Raw genomic sequence first — 14,337 nt, 5'->3', positions numbered from 1 at the left:
CTTTGGGTGATCCTAAGGAGGTGTGTTCGTGGAAACTATAGTCATAGTAGTTCCTTAAGTGGAACTTGACGTAGGTTCTTTGAGAGCTAAGATATATCAATTGAACACATAATACGAGGATCTGTAACTCAAGGATGGTAGATGTAGTCTTGAAAGGCTGATAACTTTCATCTTGTTAGACTACGGACATCGGTTCATGGAGAGACTGAACATAATGGATACTAGGTCACGGACCTAAGCACTTGGTGTCTCATTGTTATTTACATAGGATACTAGAGTTCAGTTGATTATTTGTAGTGGGATGTTGAATCAACTTTAGAATTTTATTATAAGGGAGCCAGTATTCCTATGGGTCCTAGTGGTCCCCGCTTTGAGCTCATATACCTTGTTGGCATGGGTTATGAGGGTCGGATTGACTCTAAGTTCATTTTTGTGCATAAAGGCATTTTGATAATTATGCAAGGTTGTATAGGGGGAAGTGAACAAGGTCTCTGGATTGGGCTAATTGATTAATTAGTAGGTCATGTTGGGTTAATTACTCAATTAAGACTCATTTTGGGCTAAATTACGTGATCTAAGCCCTTAGTGGGCTTAAATCACTTATTCCTAATGGGAAACCCTATGAATACCCCCTTAGGGGTTCAGGTTCTCATGGCTTTTTCTAGAAAGTCATCTTCCATCTCTAAAGAGAGAGAGAGAGAGAGAGAGAGTCATAGCCTCTACTCTTCCTTCCATCCCCATTGGAAGGGTGTTAAGGTCGAGGTTCGAGTCATCGGGTGGAAGACTACGGGTTTACAAAACTTCTGCGATTTCGTTCTTCATCTTCACCACGTAGATTTGATTTGAGAATATCTGAATTTGAGGTATGGTTTTCGTTAGAATCCCTTTAAAGTTTAAAAATGCTATTTTTCCAATGTGCATAGGATTTAGAAAAAGCCTTGGATAGTTATGCATGTTCCTAACCTGATCCAAACTTGGAAAACGGAGAGATCGAAGTTTTTATTTTTCAAATTCATCATAGATACTTAATTAAACTTTGCTCCAAGAATACGTGTTTACCACCCTTGGATTAAAATCAAGTCTAAACTCGAAACATTCTTCAACAAGCCTATGGAAGAATATCAAACACAATATAAAAGTATCATTCATCTATCTTCAAGGCTAAAAATCAAGACAAATTCAATGGATCTACTTTCATTCTCCAAAATACTTAAGAAAGATCTTCACAAATTTGGTTGAGAATAAGTTATCCCTGAACCTTAATTGAACTCTGCTCCAAGCACATGCATTTATCGCCATTGGATCAAACTCAAGACAAGTGACATTCCTAGCCTGCATGAGCTTAAAATGCATACAACGCATTAAAAAAAAAAATCTGCTAAGTTGAAATTCTAAAAAAATGACTTAGATAAAAGTTAGGATATATGTTCGCAATATTAAATCTTTTTAGTTTTGACAAAAGTTAGAGCGCAAAAAATAAAAATAAAAAAGATCCACTAAGTTGAAAACATTAAAAGGCAACTTAGGCATAAGTTAGAACATATGCTCTTAAAATTAAATATCTTTTTAGTCTTGGCAAAAGTTAAAGCGCAAAAAAAAAAAAAAAAAAAAAACCTACGTTTGACTTGATCCCTTCTCTTTGAAGGGTACATAGGCAACTTGGGGAAACTACCTCAGTTTAGTCACTACAAACAAAAATTAAAAAAAAATTAAAAAATCTCCTTTTATAAATAAGTTTGGCTAGAAAAAGCTAGACTTATTACATTTCAATAAAAATGAAAGAAGAAAATGGATGGTTAACCTAAAAGCACAACAATCACACTCACATCAAGCATGCAAGCTTGTCATATTGAGCTCTTAAGGCTTTTTGAAGTGTCTTTATGGTTTTGACATCGACATCAGTAAGCACAAGGGTTTGGGCGATAGCAACGTGTTCTTTCCTTAGACGAGAAATATCATTCTATAAATTAACTACATTTTCATCGATCTCCAAGATTGAATTATGAAGACACTCTCTCTGTATTGCTAGTTGTTCCAACTTCTTCTTAAGTGCATCTTCCTTAGCGTCAAAACTAACTAAGTCAATCTTTAATGATTAACAACGACTTGTATCCGCGCTCTCAAAGTTTAAAGCATTAGCAATCTGAAATGCAACAGTAGTTAAACATTTGCTTTGTACTTTAGAAGATATATTTGTAGAGTTGGCACATTGCACTGTGTCAAGGTGATCCATGTACTTCTCAATCTAAGACTTTAATGGTAAAGGGTCTACTTCGGTCTTCATAATAGTGCTAAAAAGCTCATCAATTTTTTCCTTTAAGTAATGGGAGATGATCAATGGAAGTTTTAAGAATCATTTCCTTAATGCTCTCTTCTATCATATGTGTTGCTTGACGTTGCACATCAAGGACAATTTGTTCCACATCAAATGTGTAAATAAAATCAGAAGGGGCCATAAAAAGGGTATTAAGGTATAGGGATTGCATTATAACAATTAAACCTGCAACGGTTAAAAGTGTCAATTCATCGTATGTGATATTTTCAATAGTGGCATTTTGACCTCGAAATTCAATCAAAACATCACTTGAGCTATTAATAATACCTTCATCACCCAAATGGAAATGAGGTAAAAGTAATAGAATGATAGAGTGATCTTCTTGTTGGATAGCCAAGTTGAAGGACGTTGACCCCTTAGTGTTATCAACATTTTCAAATTGGTCGTTAAGAGAAGTATCATCACTCTTGTCGATAAGCTAATGGTCACCTTCAACCTAAGGCAAAATGTTTTTGTTAGTACCAATGTATATAAAAAAAAAAAGAAAAAAAAAACTTTTCACCGCCAAGTTCCATTAATTGAGTAGATAATGGAACATCAACAAAGGAGACACTGCATAAAGCATATCAGAGTTAGTCTCATCATAGTACACATGGGGAGGTCTAGTTTTTTTATGTTTGAAGTGACATTCACTTGTATTTTTTGAGTCATTATCTAATACATGAAGAACTTGTGCATTGTTGTTTTGCTTAAAAGTTAGGTGATAGTGACCATTACCACAATAAAAAATAGTTCCTTTATACTCCAAGTGTGCGGAGACATTAGTTTGATGACAACCCATTGAGCGCTTAGAAGAAACTCTTGAATCATTGGGTAAATCAAAGTTTCTCTCAATGTTGTCCCCAACATTCCTCTTAGTATAGACACTTGGGTCGATTTTGTGTGTTTTATTCGCCAAAGACTCTGAGGATACTTGTTGAGAAGAATCACGAGGGGGCTCTATACATTTTATAGTAGTAGTCAAGTAAGAAGAATTCAACAATAGAACGTCATAAACAAGGTTTACTTTATTGTATCTTGAATTACTGATATTTGTAAGCTTGCAAGATGCTACTCAAGACTAATAAGAAATGTGTAATGGATCCTTTGTCATTAACACTAACAAGGATTGAACATCAGTAAGTGACTTATGCACTAATAGGGTAGCTCCCTTCTCAAAATCTTCACTATCATCCTTAGAAATGGTCATGGTCTTCTCCTTGAAACACTTGAAGAACGACATCCTGTAAAATAATAATAATAATAATAATAATAATAATAATAATAATAATAATAAAATATGGGTCTATATTTTTTAAAAGAAGTTAGATACCATTATACATTCAAGTCATGTCAATTCGCATGAGTGAGGACCTTAGCACTTATGTCGCATCAAGTATCGAAAGTACAACACCGCATAACATCAAAGCTATAACTTGTTTGCATAAGTGTCAAATATTATTATGATTTTAATTAAATGTTAACACTTGAATAACACTATCCATTCAAGTCAAGCCAATTTGCATGGGTGAAGACTTTAGAACACAAGTGGCGAAAGTACAACACCACATAGCATCAAGGCTATAACTTGTTTGCATAGGTGTCAAATATTATTCTGGTTTTAATTAAATGTTAAAACTTGAATACCACTATGCATTCAAGTCAAGCCAATTTGCATGGGTGAAGACTTTAGCACACAAGTGGCAAAAGTACAACATCACGTAACGTCAAGGTCATAACTTGTTTGTATAAGTGTCAAATATTATTCTAGTTTTAATTAAATATTAAAACTTGAACACCGCTATGCATTCAAGTCAAACCAATTTGCATGGGTGAAGACTTTAACACATAAGTCAAAAATACAACATCGCTTTGCGTTAGGGTTACAACTTGATTACATGAGGATAAAATTTCAAAGATTCATAAATTTTTATGGATATTTAAGTTTACCAAATAAATTATTCCCCTTGTTAAGGTAATTTTTGAAAGAAAAAAAAATACCTGAAAGTGAATTCGTCTCTGCAAGTCTTTAGATCAAAAATAAAAAATGACTCTACAAAAAAAAATGAAGCTTCACAAAGAATAAAAGGCTTCACAAAATTTCCCTACAAGTCCAAGAAATCGTAGAAGAACTAAACACATGTTCTTCACCTTTCAATAGAGTCATTTGGGAATAAGCCATTGGGCCCTTGATTGACTTTGGAAACAAAGAAAACATCTACATCGTCTACACACGCAATCTTCGTCGTTCAACGAGTTCATTCGAGAATAAGTCATTTGTGACCCTCGATTGATCTTCCAAAATAAATAAATGTCATCATCATCTTCCAAATTGTGATCAAGACGAAAAAAAATCAAAGGGATATATTTTTTTTGCAAGAGAATATTGTCACAAAGATTGTACCCCACAATTTATCAATTTTAATAAAATATTTTTGTTTGCATATTTTCTTATTAGTTTGCTTACATCGTAGGACATTCACGAAATTTGTGTGTACACTGCATAAACCATACTTGTGTAGTTTTTTTTTGTTTTTTATGATTGGAAAACCTAAAGTATATTGTTTTATTTCAGTTCTTTGTAATAACTAAGGACAATAATCTACATAGAAGAGTTTCAAAGGAGAAACCAACATAAGGTAGGAAATTTTATATCATTCTATTATGTATCTTTTTTTTTTTTTCCTGAAACATTTGTTGTAAGTCCATATGTTTAATATAATTTTATGAAGTATTTCAATGTGTCATAGTGTTTTTAGTGTATTTGCACCATAGTTTTAAAATGTTGTGATGTTGTTTAGATATGTATTGGATTAAGGAATCACTACCTCAGTATTGTGGAGATGGTTCATGTATGGTTATATTGTAAAAATGGCATGAAACAATAACAAATAATATCTAGATGATAGATTGATATGTGAGAACTATTTATGAGAAGTTGCAACATTATATTTGGATATATTGTTTATGTGGTACTATAGTTTCTTAGGTGAAAATGTCTAAAGCCCTTGAGGAGGACACTCTGATGTGGGTGTATGAGGTCGATCTCACCCCTAGGTTTTTATCCTAAATGATAAGGGATATGACTTATCATTGGGTGGTAATCCCAAAATAATCATTATTTATGATACAACGTCTTCTAGAGCATGGACAAATGATATGTACATTGGTGGTAATTATTAACTTATTTTATGTAAGAGAATGGATGAGGCAAAACAGTTATGAAATCATTTGCAACATTTATTCATATTTATCATCAATGCATATTTGCTAATGATTAAAATAAATTTTATAGTGCATGTTTTTGTATGTTTGTTTGATTTTGATTCAAGTTTTTATAGATATACATAAAATGATCATGAACTCTCCTACAGAGTTGTGAACTCAACTTATCCTTTTCCCTTTTAGATGTAGGTCAGGAGACATTTGCTAGGATTGATGCTTAAGCTTTACATGTGATATTGATTGAATCTTGTTTTACTCATGTTGAGAGTCTTTTTGAGGCTCTTGTCTTTGTATCATAAGATGATTAAATCATTTTGAAGAAATGATGTAAAACTATGTTTATTTTTGTACACTTGTAATATATGTTACCCTTAATGAACAATGGGGTTTTGGTATGTACAAAGTGCTATTATATAAGTTTGTTTTATGTGAAATGGATAATCAAATAATCATATCCAATGACATTGCAAGTTTACAAGTATTGTTTTTATACATTTTCTATCACGTTTTTTGGGTTGGAAGAAAGAGGAGCCATGGATATCATTTGGAGTTCAAGGGACGAACATTTTATAGTTGTTCAACCTTGTATCTTTAGACATTCTTAAGGGTGTCGGGTTGTATACTTTTGGACACTCTTAAGGGTCTTCAGTTGTATACCTTCGAACATCTTAAGAATGTCTGGTTGTATAGTGCTATACATTTATTATAATGCTTGACTTTGTACAATCAGACAACATCTTTTATTGAAAAAATTAATTAAATTAAAATTTTAATATAAGGTGATACATCTATACCAAAAGCTTTGATAATGATAGACTACACAACTATGTTTGCAACAAATATCATTAATTATAGTAGGGAAGACATTAAACGAATGACTACAAGAAATTGGTAAAATGAATTGAATGGTTATTATAATTGGTATAGGAGATATGGGGGGACCTCATGGACAAAAACCTACAATTATATTTACTTGTGAGAGAAGTGTAGTATACAGAGGTTCATTAAATATTAACATCGAAAATGAGAGTAACAAGCAAGGGAAAGGAAGATTGATAACGGTAAATAAATGTGAGTATGAATTTACTCTTAAGAGTGTGAAACTAGCAATTGATGATGATTGGATGCTAGTTGTTAAATGTGAAATACATAATCATAGTGGCACACAATATCTCGAATAACATTTTTTTTGTTGGTTGTTGAAGTGAAAAAGATATAAGTATGTTAGTTAAAATGTCAAAAAGCAACTTTAAGCCGAAAAAGATATTAAATAGTTTGAAGCATAGAGATGAGCTGAATTATAGCACGGTGAGGACAATATACAATGCAAAGTATAAACATAAAGTAAAGGAATATGGTGGTTGATCACAAATGCAATAATTGATGCATAAATTGATGGAGTTGAACTACATCGAATGACATAGAATGGATGAACACAATGACTATATTTCAGACTTGATGTACACATACCTAACATCTATTGATTTATTGCTAGCATTTCTAATGGTTTTTATCATAGATTATACTTACAAGACGAATAGATATTAAATGTCTCCTGCTTGAGATAGTTGGTATAACGTCAACATATAAGATATTTGTTATTGCATTTGCATATCTTAGGGGTGAAAAAAAAGATAACTACACACGAGCCTTACAAAAATTGAGAAGTTTGATGCATGAAGACTTTTTTCCAATAGTGGTTGTCATTGATAACTTGCTGTTATGAATGTATTACATAATGTGCTCCCAACCTCCTCACATCTTTTATATAGATGTATTATATCGAAAAATATTCTTGCAAATTGTAAGAAGCATTTTAAGTTAAAGGGGTAAGATGAAAGACATTTTTTGCCATGTGGAATGTTTTGGTGCTTATTGAAACTTAAGAGTCGTGTGAGTACCATCTTAGTGCCTTTAAGGAATAAAACCAAAAGGTACAAAAAAGTAACAAAATATTGCAAAGTTCAATGGTTACTTCCATATAAAGTCATGCATTTTGGTAATACCATAATGAATAGGTATAATCATTTATAAGTATTTTGTTTTTTTTTTTGTTTTGCTTGTTTTTTTTTCTGCATAATGTTTTCTAACATGTTGTATATTAAATCCAAATGTTCTTCATTACTAAACATGGCTAAAAGCTCACATGCCAAGTTGAAGAGACATTTGGGTACATTCCAAGGTGATTTTGATGGTTCTTAGGTCAAAATTCACATGTTAGAGTTTCAACACACTGAAATAAAAGCATCATTTGAGATTAGTCTAATAAATGTTTTACACAACAAGAAAAGTCATTTGTTTAACGAATTAACAGGAAATATTTCCAAAGCTACACTAAGTATTCTAGTTGATGAAGGAAAAAAATATGTTAATGTTGGAGAGGATATATCCATTTTGCAGATACGTGTATAGACAAACTCGTGGGCTTCCTTGTGCACATGAGATATCTTTTTAATAAGATTGAAAGTAGGTCATTCCCTTTAGCATTAGTAGACACGCATTGGAGGAAATTTGATTTAGTTCCCACTAAACACTAAGAGATAAGGGAGATGGGTTATGAAACTGTTACGGAACACTTCTATAAGTGATTTTTAGGCATGAATCTAATCAGTAGGCAATAAATGCTAAGGAAGGTGATGGAAATATCTATTCCATAAACACATTTGTGATACCCCCCTAAGAAAAGGTAAAGTTGAAAGGAAAAACCGACATCTTCAATGAAAAATGATTCATTTACTCGTAGGAATCCATTTTTATTTGAGTTTGTAAAGCCAACATATGATAAGGAAGCAAGTAGTGGCACTAAATAATCAAAATAGAAAATAAGGCTGAAGAAGGTAACGAGATGATCAAGTAGCACTAAAGAGTACAAATCTGCATTTTTAGAATGTTTGCAACCTTATATTGTGCATGTAAAAGATATGATAGGATATGGTAATTGTGGATAGTGAGCTATAGCTTCTACTTTAGGCATGGGTGAGGATGGTTAGCCATATGTTAGGCAAGACATGTTTTAGTAGTTATCTACATATCATGTAGAGTATGACAAGTTAATTTAAGGTAACTTGCAAGTTAATGAGCTTCTTTATTCCTTGAATTATTATTTTTTTATAATTTTGTTTTGATTGATAGATGGAGGACTATGCTCGATATGAACCATATTGTAGCTTCTAAATACGATGTTGTGCTTGTCCATATATCAATGCAGTAGTTCCTCATGTTTTTGCCTCTTCAATCAACACCATTGTCTATGTCAATGCGAAAGATTATATCAATTGGTTTTGTTAATAACAATCATTTTGTGGGGGTAATGTTATGAATGCTAATATACTTCATTTCCAATTCCTTAATCTTACTTAACAAAGTTATTTACCGTATTATAAAATTGATTTGTAGGTTTTAATGTAACCTAGAGCCCCAATGCTACTTATTGTGCACAATTGGCATAGGAGTCAATATCATTATGTTGAGGGTTGGGCGACTCCATATGTACCTACCATTAAGATGTTATGTAGCTTAATTTCTAACAATGTTATCACAAGAGATACTATTGATTTGGGTGCTAATGTATGATGTATTGTATTGTTAATGTTGTATGACAATGTAATCAAGGAAGAAACTATGTATTTTGATGATGATATATGATCTATTGCGTTATTATTGTCATTTGATTATTTAGATATCACTTTCATTTTGAATATTGATGGTAGTTTTTAGGTTAACCGTTAAAAAGGTCGCAAGCATAGGGGGTTACAATAATAAGATCATATAACATGAAAAATATTTGCAAAAAGATCATAACGCATAAAATGACAAATCCATATAGTTCTTGTAATATAGGTTGGAAAACTCCTAAGTAATGAAGTGTCATCTGGTCCACCATAGTTGTAAGTGTAATAAATTTAGTCAAATTAAACTAAATTAAAGAAAAAAACTTAATTTGCATCATGTCCAACACTAAAAGGTTGAACATAGTTGAGATGTCCAAAACTAGAGGGTTGGACATTGTTGAGATGTCCAACACTATAGAATTGGGCATCGTAGCTATGTCCACACTTCTAGGACCGAACACCAAGGGTTCTAAACTTTTTCTTCCTCCATTGAAATTATAGTTTTTCACAATTTTTCATTTTTAAATCACATCTATATTTTTCCTAATTATTTTATTACTTTTAAACTTCAAACAAGATGATTTGTAGTTAGGGTTTGTGATTAAGAAGAAAGAGGTTGAGAGAAAAAGGAAGAAGAAGAAGAAGAAGAAGAATTTTGGGAAAGGATAATGAGAAGAATGTTTTGAGTATTTTTTAAATTATAAGGTGGATATAATAATAAGTTTTCAAAGTCTAGGTTTCCTTGCATCAGGATTGAGAATATTTTCACCTACCGTACTACCAACTTCATACTTGGATGGGGACCTTCTCTTGTCATCCCAGTCAATGAAGTTCTAATCATACTCCATAAAATTAAAATATTATAGCTGCCACTTCACCTGATTTCTTCTCTTGCCATCCTTTGTCTCTATTCACAGATACAAAGGTATTATTATCATTCTTCAACTCAACATACAACAAAAACACCACCTTCAAAACTTATCTTGTAGAAAATTTTGTTTATTCTTCTAAATATGCAGAAATTTTTTTGTTAAATAATATTTAAATAGATTATTTTGTAGGATGGAAAATGTGAGGTAGAATAAGAGAGATTAAAAATAGTTTTTTTTCTAATATTATTTTCCTATTATATAGAATAAAAGATTACAAATTCTAAAAAATAATTTTTGAGAACGATTTTTTAAAACTGGTTTCCAATGTTTTGTAAAATAAAAGTTTGTTTGGAAATTTAAAATATTTTTAATCTATTTTTAATATTTTTAAGTATGTTTTACAAAATAATTTTTATATCTAGTATTTAATTTAAAATATTTTTAATCTATTTTTAATATTTTTAAATATGTTTTACAAAATAATTTTTATATCTAGTTTTTTATTTTTAATTATTTTATATGTTTGCATAATTATTTTTTTTAAACAACCCTTAGAAACACAAATAAAACATACGAAACAATTAAAAGATGTTAAAACAACCTGTTTTTTTATTATTAAGAACAAAAAATAGAAAACAAAATTTGGTTGCCCAAATGTGTTTTTTTTTTTGTTATAGAGAATAGAAAATTGTTATAAAATTTTTCGAAATTTCAATTTTTTTTTGCTACTATGTTTGGTTCTTAAAAAATATTAAAAAAAAAATTAAGAAAAATAAATTTTTTATATTTGATTTCATTATAGAAAATATGAAATAAAATATAATATAATTAAAATTAAATAAAAATTTATGATGTAAAGATATTTTAGGAATTTTCCCTTTTCAAAGAAAAATGTAAGGGGAGGAAAAGGAGAAAAAAGAATGAAAAGGGCACGTGGGAACAGAGTGAGCCCACCATCTGCGGAGCTGTGTGGAAGTTGAACGACTGGCGGAATCCCACTTCAAAACGCCTCCGCTTTTGCCCTTTTTCGATTTTTTTTCTTGCTTTTCTTTCTTAATTATTTCTCCATGTTCACATCTCTGGCCTGCCTCCACTTTCCACCGAAATGACCCACCTTGACTTTATAATCAGCTCGCTCTTTTTCTCCCTATAGCTGTCCCTAGAGAGATCTCTGTTTCTCCAAATACAGGTAAATATGTAGGTTTCTTTTCAGTTTATTTCCGTAATTAAAGGGATTTGCCCATTTCCATTTCGATCTTTATGGACGTCTCTATTGGATTCCGTAATTTCTTCGTTTTTTCATCTGAAAATCTTTCTGGGTGTCCATGATTTGGTTCTAATTTTTCATCTCTGAATTTATTCTCTGCCCCTGTGTTTAAGTCTTAAACATTTGTCTCTCTATGTTTTCTGGGTTTTTCTTTTTCCTTTCTTTTTTGGATTATCGACTGTTGTTTATAATCCATGGTTCAGCTTTGGTTTGTGACAAACTTAGAACTAGGTTTCCTCAGTTTAAAAGCCTCCCAATTCTGGGTATTTATTGGAAATCGAGCTTAGTTGTGGCGATGCTAGGAACCTAGTTTAATTATTATTTTTTCTATTTTATAATTAGAATAGTGATGATAATAATAATAAAAATTATTATTATTATTATTGTTAAATTGTTAACTATTGCTATATCTATTGTTGTTGTTGTTACTACAACTATTATTTACTGGTATTGTAATGACTATTATTTACACATCTAAGTTATAATGTAACCTGCCAGCAGAAAAAGTGTCCTTTAACTGCCTTATACCTCATACTTTCTAATCCTATAATGGATAAGCAAAAATGATGGGTGAATTCCTCATCATTTTTTCACCAAAACAGCACAATTCAGCATAATTTTACCCTTTCTCTTAAGCTGGTATAAAGTAAGAATTTGTTCCCAAGCAGCTTCCCAAACAAAGAAGCTAGCTTTGGAAAAATATGGTAACTGCCAGGCCTTTCTATGAAGAATGGAAGGTCTGAGATTTGGTCCTAAAGCCTTGCACAGTAGGACTTCTCAGAGAAGCAACCATCTTTAGAAAACTTCTCATTAGTCATCTTCCTCTACCTACAACCATGATACATTCCTGTAGCTTCAACTCCTGATGGTTTACAAATGCATTATTGTGCATATGGCATTTTCATATCCTGTCAATTTCAGAACAAAATAAGAGCCATTAACATGTTGTTTTCAATAATTCTCTTCTAAGGTTTTCTATAAAAATCAGTCCAGATGATGGACATTCTGCTCATCAATTTAAGGAAGAATACCAATTCATCTTGAGGTACACTACCCATGCACATTAGTAGGATAGGTAACCAGTACATGGGTTGTTAGGTAGTGTTGCATGCTTTTCGTGTTATAGTGTATTTGGGTAGAGAACTAGTTCAATTTAGAAGTTTGTTTTTCTCATAGGGTGTTTTTCCTGGTATTTAGATTGGTTGTGTCTGCATTGTCTTAAAAGTTTTCTTTAACACCAGGGAATATGTAGTCAAGTTATGTTGGACTAGGTTGGTGGCCAACCTTAAGGGACGAAGGGGTTGTGTCTGTGCCTCAACCTTAAGGGATATTCCAAAAGCTTGGCAAAGTCTTTGAAACTATTTTGGTTACTAAGATTTTCCCACGGCTTGACATCGTTTAGATTTTGTTTAGCTGCTCGGGATTTTTGGAGGTTAGACATGATTTGGAAATTGTTTTAGGTTTTCAAGATATCCCTAACACTCCAAATGGTCAATTTTTCTAGCTTTAGAGGGTTTGAATGCTCTTGCTTTCCTCAAAAATAGAAAGCCTTGGATTGAGATATATAACCCTGAGAATTAAAGAGAGTACCGGATGTGGAGACTTTTCCATGAGGAAAGTTCTTCAAGGGTGTTTTGAAGGTAGAGCGTGTGTATGTTAGGCAAGCGTGTGTATGTTAGGCTTGCATGTTCTTTGAATTAGACCTATGTATTACTGTATTTTGTAAAATGGATATCTTCATTACATGGAAAGCCTTAATGATTTTCTTATTTAATGATAAATATGGCCCTAAAAGGCGAAGCTTTGTTTGAGATATAGTTCCCCAATTAAGAGAGACTTGGCAAAGAGAGTGCTATAGAAAAAAACTCCAACATAAAAAGGGAATCATGCAACAAGAGATAGTCATAGGAGTTTTGAAATGGAAATTCTACCCAAAATATGTAGTCTTGAATGGTACACAACCTTGAAAAATAGAGAATATAAACAAAACCAATGAGATGATGGAGTCCAAGTACAAAAGTGCATCCAAGTACAAAAGTTGTATAGAGAGGACATTGAAAAGCAAAACGCAAAAGAAAGGGCACCATAAACAAAGCCCCTTTGTGAGGACTCTAACCGATACATAAAATTTGACATGGTTAAGGACCCACCCCCCCATCTACGTATGATCTAACCCATGACAAAAGGTTACAAAGAAATGTGAGTTTTAGTGATTGATAAAACATTTCTTTACTTTTAAAAGATCTTTGGTTCCTTTCCTTCCATAATGTCCAAAAACACACAACCAGACAACCATCTAAACCTTCTTTCATTTTATCAACAAAAGAATGATGCCACGCTAAAACGGTCTCTCTTAGTGAACTTGTCATCACCTAGACAAATCCTAAATAGGAAAACATGAAATTCCATAACACCCTAGTTTTTACTATGCAAAAGGATGTCATCTATTAACTATTTGTCTTCTTTACATAAAAGACATTGGTTCACCAAAGACCACTCTATCCTTTGTAATTGATCCAAAGTCAAAACCTATACTTAAGAAGCTTCCCATGTAAAAAAAGCCTACTTTTGTTGGAACCACTGAATTCCAAATAATCCTCATGGGGAAAGCTTTTGCCTTGGAAGAAAAGTGTAGAAGGATTTGGCTGAAAATCTACCATTCGTTGCTTCCATCCATTCTTACTTACCTTGAAGCCTTAATAGGAGGATCTCAAACCGTTTTTTTTTTTTTTTTGTTTTGATAAGTAAAGAGAAGTATATTAAAATGAAAGAGGAGACACCAAACTAGTGCCCTCTAGGTATACAGGGAGTATACAAAAGCAGCCCACAGACTCTAAACCAAGGAAGCGGGAAGAAACCCCTACCTTTAACTAGAGCCCAGCCACTCAAAAAAGCTAACAAGAGACCGAGGGCTCGAAACTATAAACACCCTAACTCAAGACCATAGATTACATACAAAAGAATGTTTCAGCCTTTGGAGTGACAATACCTCATTCCCAAAAGCCAACAAATTTCTTTCCTTCCAAACTGACCAAAAAATACATAAGG

The 14,337-nt window shown here is 32.2% G+C and overlaps 1 protein-coding gene across 4 annotated transcripts in view; it reads left to right on the top strand.

Moving 5' to 3' along the window:
• Positions 1-10,994: 10,994 nt before the first annotated feature.
• Positions 10,995-14,337, top strand: part of LOC117931640 — a 133,507-nt gene continuing 130,164 nt past the window's right edge. For 3 of the 4 annotated variants that reach the window (XM_034852636.1, XM_034852635.1, XM_034852634.1), the window contains exon 1: positions 11,001-11,211. The gene's annotated coding sequence lies outside the window, so the exon portion shown is untranslated. Of the gene's footprint in view, positions 11,212-14,337 lie in introns of all 4 variants that reach the window. The other variant, XM_034852637.1, reaches the window with a different exon arrangement.

This window comes from Vitis riparia, chromosome 15, assembly GCF_004353265.1.
Source record: "Vitis riparia cultivar Riparia Gloire de Montpellier isolate 1030 chromosome 15, EGFV_Vit.rip_1.0, whole genome shotgun sequence".
Classification (NCBI taxonomy): domain Eukaryota; kingdom Viridiplantae; phylum Streptophyta; class Magnoliopsida; order Vitales; family Vitaceae; genus Vitis; species Vitis riparia.
The sequence above is the reverse complement of the archived record's forward strand: the minus strand, read 5'-3'. Positions and strand labels throughout refer to the sequence as shown.